The 6947-nt window shown below is 49.3% G+C and overlaps 1 protein-coding gene across 11 annotated transcripts in view; it reads right to left on the bottom strand.

Moving 5' to 3' along the window:
- The window catches only part of BCAS1 (brain enriched myelin associated protein 1), a 100526-nt gene extending 93800 nt beyond the window's left edge, over positions 1-6726 (bottom strand). For 2 of the 11 annotated variants that reach the window (XM_061438004.1, XM_061438005.1), the window contains exon 1: positions 6542-6711. The gene's annotated coding sequence lies outside the window, so the exon portion shown is untranslated. Of the gene's footprint in view, positions 1-6541 lie in introns of all 11 variants that reach the window. The other 9 variants (XM_061437998.1, XM_061438000.1, XM_061438002.1 and 6 more) reach the window with 8 other exon arrangements.
- Between the last annotated feature and the right edge of the window lie 221 nt (positions 6727-6947).

Consider the following 6947-nt stretch of genomic DNA (forward strand, 5'->3'; position numbering starts at 1 on the left):
CGTGATCACCTCACGGTCAGGCCGGGATCCTGGATCTGTATTTTCAGCAAGTGCACACAGGCATGGGGGCTGTGACAGAGAGCAGCCCCCAGGATGTCCTGGGCATGAGGACATTCTGGGGAGGCGGGCCTTTCCTGCTACAGCCAGGGAAGTCCTAGGCAAGCCAGCATGAGTCCATCACCCTGAAAGCCGTGTCAGGGACTCTGTGTGGCAGGAACCCTTTTTATCCCCATTTAGCAGATGGCAAAGCTGAGGTGCAGGTGGTCCAGACTGGACCATTCCTGTCTGTGATGAAGCTTCCTCCAGTCTCCAACAGAGGAGAAGAATAAATCAGATGATGAGTTTTATCCATCAAGAAAAACATATTCTTTGAAAGAGCTCAGTTTTTATTTTGGAAAAAAAAAATTGAAGGTGGTATCAAAACGCCCTTTAATGACCTGATGGTGTGCATAGTTTTGTTCTTATGAATGTTCTTTAATCTGATATTAAGCACGAGTCTCCATATGGCAGAGAGGCTTGTTTTTGAAATTAGACTCAAGGGCCTAGCATTTGGAGAACGTGGGCTAGGTCTTTGGCTGGGGGTCATTCAGATGAGAAAGTCTCCCTACTTCTCCATTTCCCAGCTCTGTTACTGAGGCCAGTCTTCACACTGTTACACATTCCAACCCCATGGGAGATTTCAGTCCCTGTGTCCAGGCCCCACCAGACCCATCCCATCGGAACTCCTGGCTGGGCCCGGGCATCAGAATATTTTCAGGATCTCCGGGTGACTTCCATGATGGCGAGGGCTGAGAGGTGCCATCCTGGACATTTTGGGCCAGGGACTCCCCCAGATGCTGGCTCCCCTGGTACATAGAACCAAGGACCGGATTGTCAGAGAGAGGAAGGGCACTGGCTTTCAACGTCCACAAATCACAGCCATCTCAGCAAGTCTGAAGATGTTTGCAACCCTTTCAAAGCACTTTTTTTTTTTTTTGGCCAAACTGTCCACATGGCATGCAGGATTTCAGTTTCCTGACCAAGGATCTGACCCAGGCCGCGGCAGCGATGGTGACAAATCCCAAGCACTAGGCCAGCAGGGAACTCCTGAGCTGGGTGTTCTTGTTGTCCCCACTTTACGGATGCATCACGTGGGTCCAGAGAGCCTGAATTCCTTGCCTAAGACCAGGCTATGAGCTGAATTATGCTCCCCTCCAAATTCACATGTAGAAACCCTAACCCAGCATGACTGTATTTAGAGACAGACTAGAGGAAGTTATAAGGGTGGGGCTCTAATCCTAAGGATTAGCAGCCTTATAAGAGAAAACACCCAAGAGCTTGCTTTCTCTACCATGTGAGGACCCCACAAGAGGTCAGAGGTGTGAGGGCTGCAAGTGAGGGAAAGAACTTCCACCAAAACCAGAATTAGTAAGGATCTTCATCTTGGATTTATTAGCCTCTAGGGTTGCGGGGAAACAAATATCTGTTGTTCAAGTCACCCAGTCTGTGGGTTGCTTGTTTGTTTTTTTTTGTTACACTGCTTGAGTTGACTAATACAGATCATCACCTAGTAAGAGGGAGCATCAGGACTTAACCCTTAGCAGCCTGGCTCCACAGTTCAAGCTCTAAACTTTTTCTTACTCTTACTATCTCCTCTACCATATAAGTTATGCTAAATTTTATTAAGTATTTGCATATAATGTAATACAGCATAGACTATAAAATATTTATCGCATATCTGTTTTTGCAATGAGAAATCAAAATCATAACTAGTCAAGGAACATAGCCAGACCTAAAGTGAATAAAAAATTGAAAAGTCATCAATAATCTTCGGAAAGATTTAGCCCAAGGGCTTGGCAGCAGTCGGATGAGAAAACAGTTCTCACTGTTTATTTCACTTATTAGTGTTGTAATCCCTCTAGCTCTGTTTTGACCCACAAGTGAATTGGCCATTCAGGGAAGTTTCTTTTGCATCTCTCCTCCTTTACTCCAGGGATTGGTGTTCATGGGGCCTTCTTTAATGTCCTTAGTCAATTAATCAATTTTAAAGGGTTTTAACTGAATGACTTTGACAAGTAACATTTATAAGTTTAAGGCGCAACATGTTTTACTTTGATACATTTATATATTGTAATATGGTTGCCAATACAATGATATTAACCATATGATGCAATTAAATGTCTATATTCATTTCCTGTGCCTTCAGTCTCTACTACTCCTTACAAGTTCCTTCCCTTAAACACCTTTCCTCTTATCCCCGCCCACCCCTCCCACCACTGACTCTTCATTGAGTTACAAGTTAATGATATGTCCTCCTTCTCCAAACAGATCAAACACCAAACATGGTACCAGCTGCCCTAGAGAAAGAGCGTTTCTGCAGCGGCCACTGTCAGATGGAGGAGGAAGTCCTCAAAGGGTGCGCTGGTGACAGAGTTAGTCACTGGGTAAACGGGAACACATTTGATCAGTGCAGTGGAACGTAGGTAAACTGGCGACCCTTCTCACCACCCACTGAGGGCGGTGCCAACAGGAGCAGGCTGGCATGCCCAGCAGAACAAGCCCTCTGCCCCCAGCTCCAAAGACAGCCTCAAGGTGAGTGACGAGAACAGACGTGCAGGGCCCCGTGGTCCTGCACCGTGAGGCGGGCCGCTGTGTGCAGACAGGGCTGAAAGCTGTTCCTCTCTGCGCCCCCAGCCCTGCGCCCAGAGCCCTGGTACGTGTGGGTTCAGGGCGAGGGCCTCCTTATCAAAGCACTGCTGAGTGTTTGAGGAGATCTGGGAATTGAGATCCTGCTACTGGAATGCTTTCTTGTGTTTGCATCCCTTTACCCATCGCGGTTCCTAGAAGCCTCGGAGCTCAGTATCTTATCCTGAGTGTTGCCCCAAACATCTTTAGGCTAATAGTGATGGCAGGTAACATTAGCCGCAGCCTTACTATGAGCTTGGCAGGGTCAGGAGTAGGGTGGGGCAGGAGAGGCGTCAGGGCGCAAAATGCAAGGAGGCGACCCCTTCAAGGTTGGGCAGGTACCGTGGGCACCTCAGAGTGAGTGCCTCCCCGCGTTGCCCCTGCAAGGAGCCCAGCACCGGGCACTTGACTTCCACTGTTTGCGTTTTCTCTTACAGCAGCCCGTTATCCCCCCATTACACAGATGAAGAGACTGAGGCTTAATGATGCAAGCCCCTCACCCTGAGAATGTAAACTCCGTGGGGGCAGGTACCCCACTTATCCTGCTTGCACGAGTGTGCCCTCAAGTTATATCTGCTGATTTAATGGATAAAGGAGAGTAAAGTAACCCTGATCAGATAGGAAGCTCTGGTGAGGCAGAGCTAAGGTTGAACCTGGTTCCACAGGACTAAGGCATTCAGACCCTTCAGGCTGCCCAGCCCAGCTCTGGGCAGCAGGAGAGGCTGCTGACACGGTGACTCTCCACCAATGTTTGAGCCGCCAGCGGCTTGGGCGGGCCTGCAGGAGCGGGCCCGCCCTCCCGGGCCTTTCCCAAACCTCCCTGTGCGTCCCCGTCGCCACCAGAAGCCAGACAGGATGGGTTCAGCCAGGCCCAGTTCTCTCCTGAAGCACATGCCTTTCCCTACAAAGACAACCCTTCCCGAGTTTCAGAACCCTTTGGGAAAAAACAGCCACCCTGATTTGGGACTCCTTCAGTTGAAATCCATGTTGGCAGGGCCCTCCCTTGGTTTTAATTTAGGGGCAGAGCAAGGATCTAGATGGCTTCCCAGGTGGCTCATTGGTAAAGAATCTGCTTACCAACGCAGGAGACACAGGTTCAATCCCTGGGTCTGAGAGATTCCCCTGGAGAAGGAAATGGCAACCCACTCCAGTATTCTTGCCTGGGAAATCTCATGGACAGAGGAGCCTGGCGGGGTACAGTCCATGGGGTCACAAAGAGTCGGACAGGACTGAGTGATGGAGCATGTGTGTGCACCTGTGCACACACACACACCGCCCCCCCAGGATCTATACACTCCTGGCCTCTAAGGCAGCTCAGCTCTAGCAGGGCATGATGAGAGTGGGGTCAGATGCCTCCTGGTGAAAAATTTAAGGGGATTCCAGAAAACTCAGCCATCAAGATTAAATAGTACATATATACATTTCAATAATATATTATCTTAAAAAAACAGAATTAATGCTGGGAGTGGTTCTTTACAAAATGTGTGGTTACTTGGTTCATTGTGGATGTTTTCACATTCATTGAGAAATTTAAAAATATTGCTTTAAAATATAATTTATCTCAAAGATGGAGTTTTTTGGTGTCTCTTAAATTCTGCCCCCAAGGAGAGGACAGAGCCTCACTCATTGTTGGGGGCCAGAGTGAGGTACTCCGCCCATGGCAAAGGTCATGAGGAAGGAGGCTCGACATACGCAAAGGCGGGATCAAGCCTCAGGAGTCCCCCTGGAAATCCTCGAGCATCTACCCCCATAACCAGAGCCTGCCTACTTTACTACTTTGTGCTCTCACCTACACCTCTGACTTTACGGGGGGGCTGTCCCCCACCACCTCTTTCGGAGAAGGAGTTAACCTAGAGCTCCAGTTAATAAAAACTCCTGGGCGTGACAAGAGTGTTTTAACCTACAAACTCCTCTGAAGGTTCTCTGGCCTGCCTGACAGGCTTGTCCGGCCACATGTGATTGCTCACAGCCTCCCAACCGTGAGAGGCACGAGATGCTTTAAACCTTCTAAAAACAGGTTCCTTAGAAAAGTTAGAAAACTATTAGTATAAGTATAGTGGGCTGATTAGAAACTGTATTGGTGAAGGGTTTTTCACTTGTTGAGCCAATGTTTGTTGCTAAGTCTCCACATCCCCTGCCCTTACACACGTTAATGAATATATAGAAGAAATAAGTATTAACCTTTGATATTAATCACGTTAGACCTTAGGCTAAGTAAATTCTTTCCTTAACTAAAACCCACTACACCCTCACCCTATAGGAATGTAACTTTATTTGGGTGGCGTCTGTTTTAAGAATAATCACCCCTGGAGAAATAAGTGTCCTGGTTGACTGACCGCTGTCACAAGGAGAGGGTCATAAATTGTCAGCAGGCCCCCTTGGCCAGAAGATGATGTAACACCCCTAAGACCTCTGTATACATTTGTATGAAGCACCTGACTTTGATAAAAGTCAGAACTGCTGACCCCGCGTGACTTTTGCATAACATCTCAGTGTATAAAAGTAGACCATGGAAAATAAAGAATTGGGATCAGTTTCTCGAAATACTGGTCTCCCCATGTCGCTCTCTCTCTCACTCTGGCTGAGTCTCCATCTGGAGCGCGGAACCCGCCATGCTTACTAATTTTGCCTGGGCTTCTAAGATCCGACCGAGGAGGCCTCAGTGTCTCCTCTCCTTCGGGAGAATGGAAGGATGCCTGTGGCCTACGTAAGTGGTGCAAACTTCTTGTCTTGAAGTTTTATTGGTCTCCCGCATAAACCAAGCTACTCAGCCTCTTTTCTCCACTGAATTTTCCTACTGAGCTATCCTCATTCTATTACTCTTTATATCTTTGATAAAATATTTAAATAAATAGGTCGCCGATGCCATCCCCGCTTCGAATACCCTGGATCAGCCGGGGCTGGACCCCGGCAACTCATCTCACTGAAGTCGGCTTTGACAGGAGCCCAGTTTCACAGCTTCCCTTCCGTGAGATCTAGGAGTCCCTGCCCACCCCTCCGCAACCTCATTTTCCTAATATCACATGGAGATGATGACAACAATAAAAATAACAGTTAATGCTCATTAAGCACATCGGTAGGTGTTCCCTGCCTTGGTCCCTCAGCCCTCGTGGACGTCACTTAGATCTCGAGACTATTAACTTCCTGTTTTACAGATGAAGACACTAAAGCTCAGAGAATGAAGTCACCCACCCCAGGGCACCCAGCCGGTCAGTGGTGGGATTGAGACTGGATTGGGCATCAGTCGGGCTCCAGACCACCTGCTCTCTCATCACCATGGCTGTTCAAGGCAGTAAATGGAGTTTCTGAAGGCAGTGCAGATTTCTGGAGTCTGTTGTTGGGATCTGAATCCTGCAGGTGCCTCCAGGGGAGGTCTTGAATGTCAAATAAGAATTTATGTCAAGAGCCAGATTCACAAAAGTCCCTGGGGAAGTCCTTCTCCCCGTCTCCTTCACCTCCTTAGACTTCCCCTAGACACAGACTCAATGTTGGCTCTGCACTGGGGGACTGTAGTTCTGATGGCGGTCCCCCAAGCACACAGCATGCCCCTCCATCCACTTGACTCTCCCCCTAAGGTTTACACTTGAAATGACACGCAATGGGTCCATGCAAATAGGAGTTATTCCTGCTGTTTTGAACTCAACACTACCCACATTATCATGTAGTCCTTGTATCCTTTTAGAAAGGGCTATCTTTGGGTCCATTTCACAGATGGTGAAACTGAGGCCCTCGCAGACCCAACACCACACAGTGACTTACTGGCAGAGCCAGGGTCAAGCTCAACCCTCTCTGGCCTCTGGCTTCCACAATTCATCGCCTGCAAATAACAAAAAGAACAAACTCTCCGGCCACGCTGAAAAGATCTGGAAGCAGTTACCTGCAAGCCCCCGGTGGGAGTGTCTTCTGTCCTCGGGTATCTCCTGGAGCTGCTTCTGCGTGGAGTGCTGTGTGTCCAGCTGGTGCTGCCCAGTGCCAGGCTGTCAGCTGAGCCCAGCTTCTTGCCCTTTGCTTCCTCGTCCGGAGCCTGCTGGCTGAATACACAGAGCAGGGCAAACACAAGCCTGGGTGGAGCTCGCCTCTCCCGGACCGCCCTGCAGGAGCAGGTTCTCTTCCTGGCTCGGGGGCTGGCCTCGCCTCTCCCAGAGAACCTGAGCCCCCGATTGCTCTTGTGCTGACACCTGCCTGGCCCCACGAGTCCTGTCCTCACCGGCCGCGTCCACTCAGGCTGACCCGGGCAGCTGGCTCCCTTCCCCAGTGACCACGGGGCCTGGGGAAAGCCGGGA

This window comes from Bos javanicus, chromosome 13 (assembly GCF_032452875.1).
Source record: "Bos javanicus breed banteng chromosome 13, ARS-OSU_banteng_1.0, whole genome shotgun sequence".
NCBI classification, from domain to species: Eukaryota; Metazoa; Chordata; class Mammalia; order Artiodactyla; family Bovidae; genus Bos; species Bos javanicus.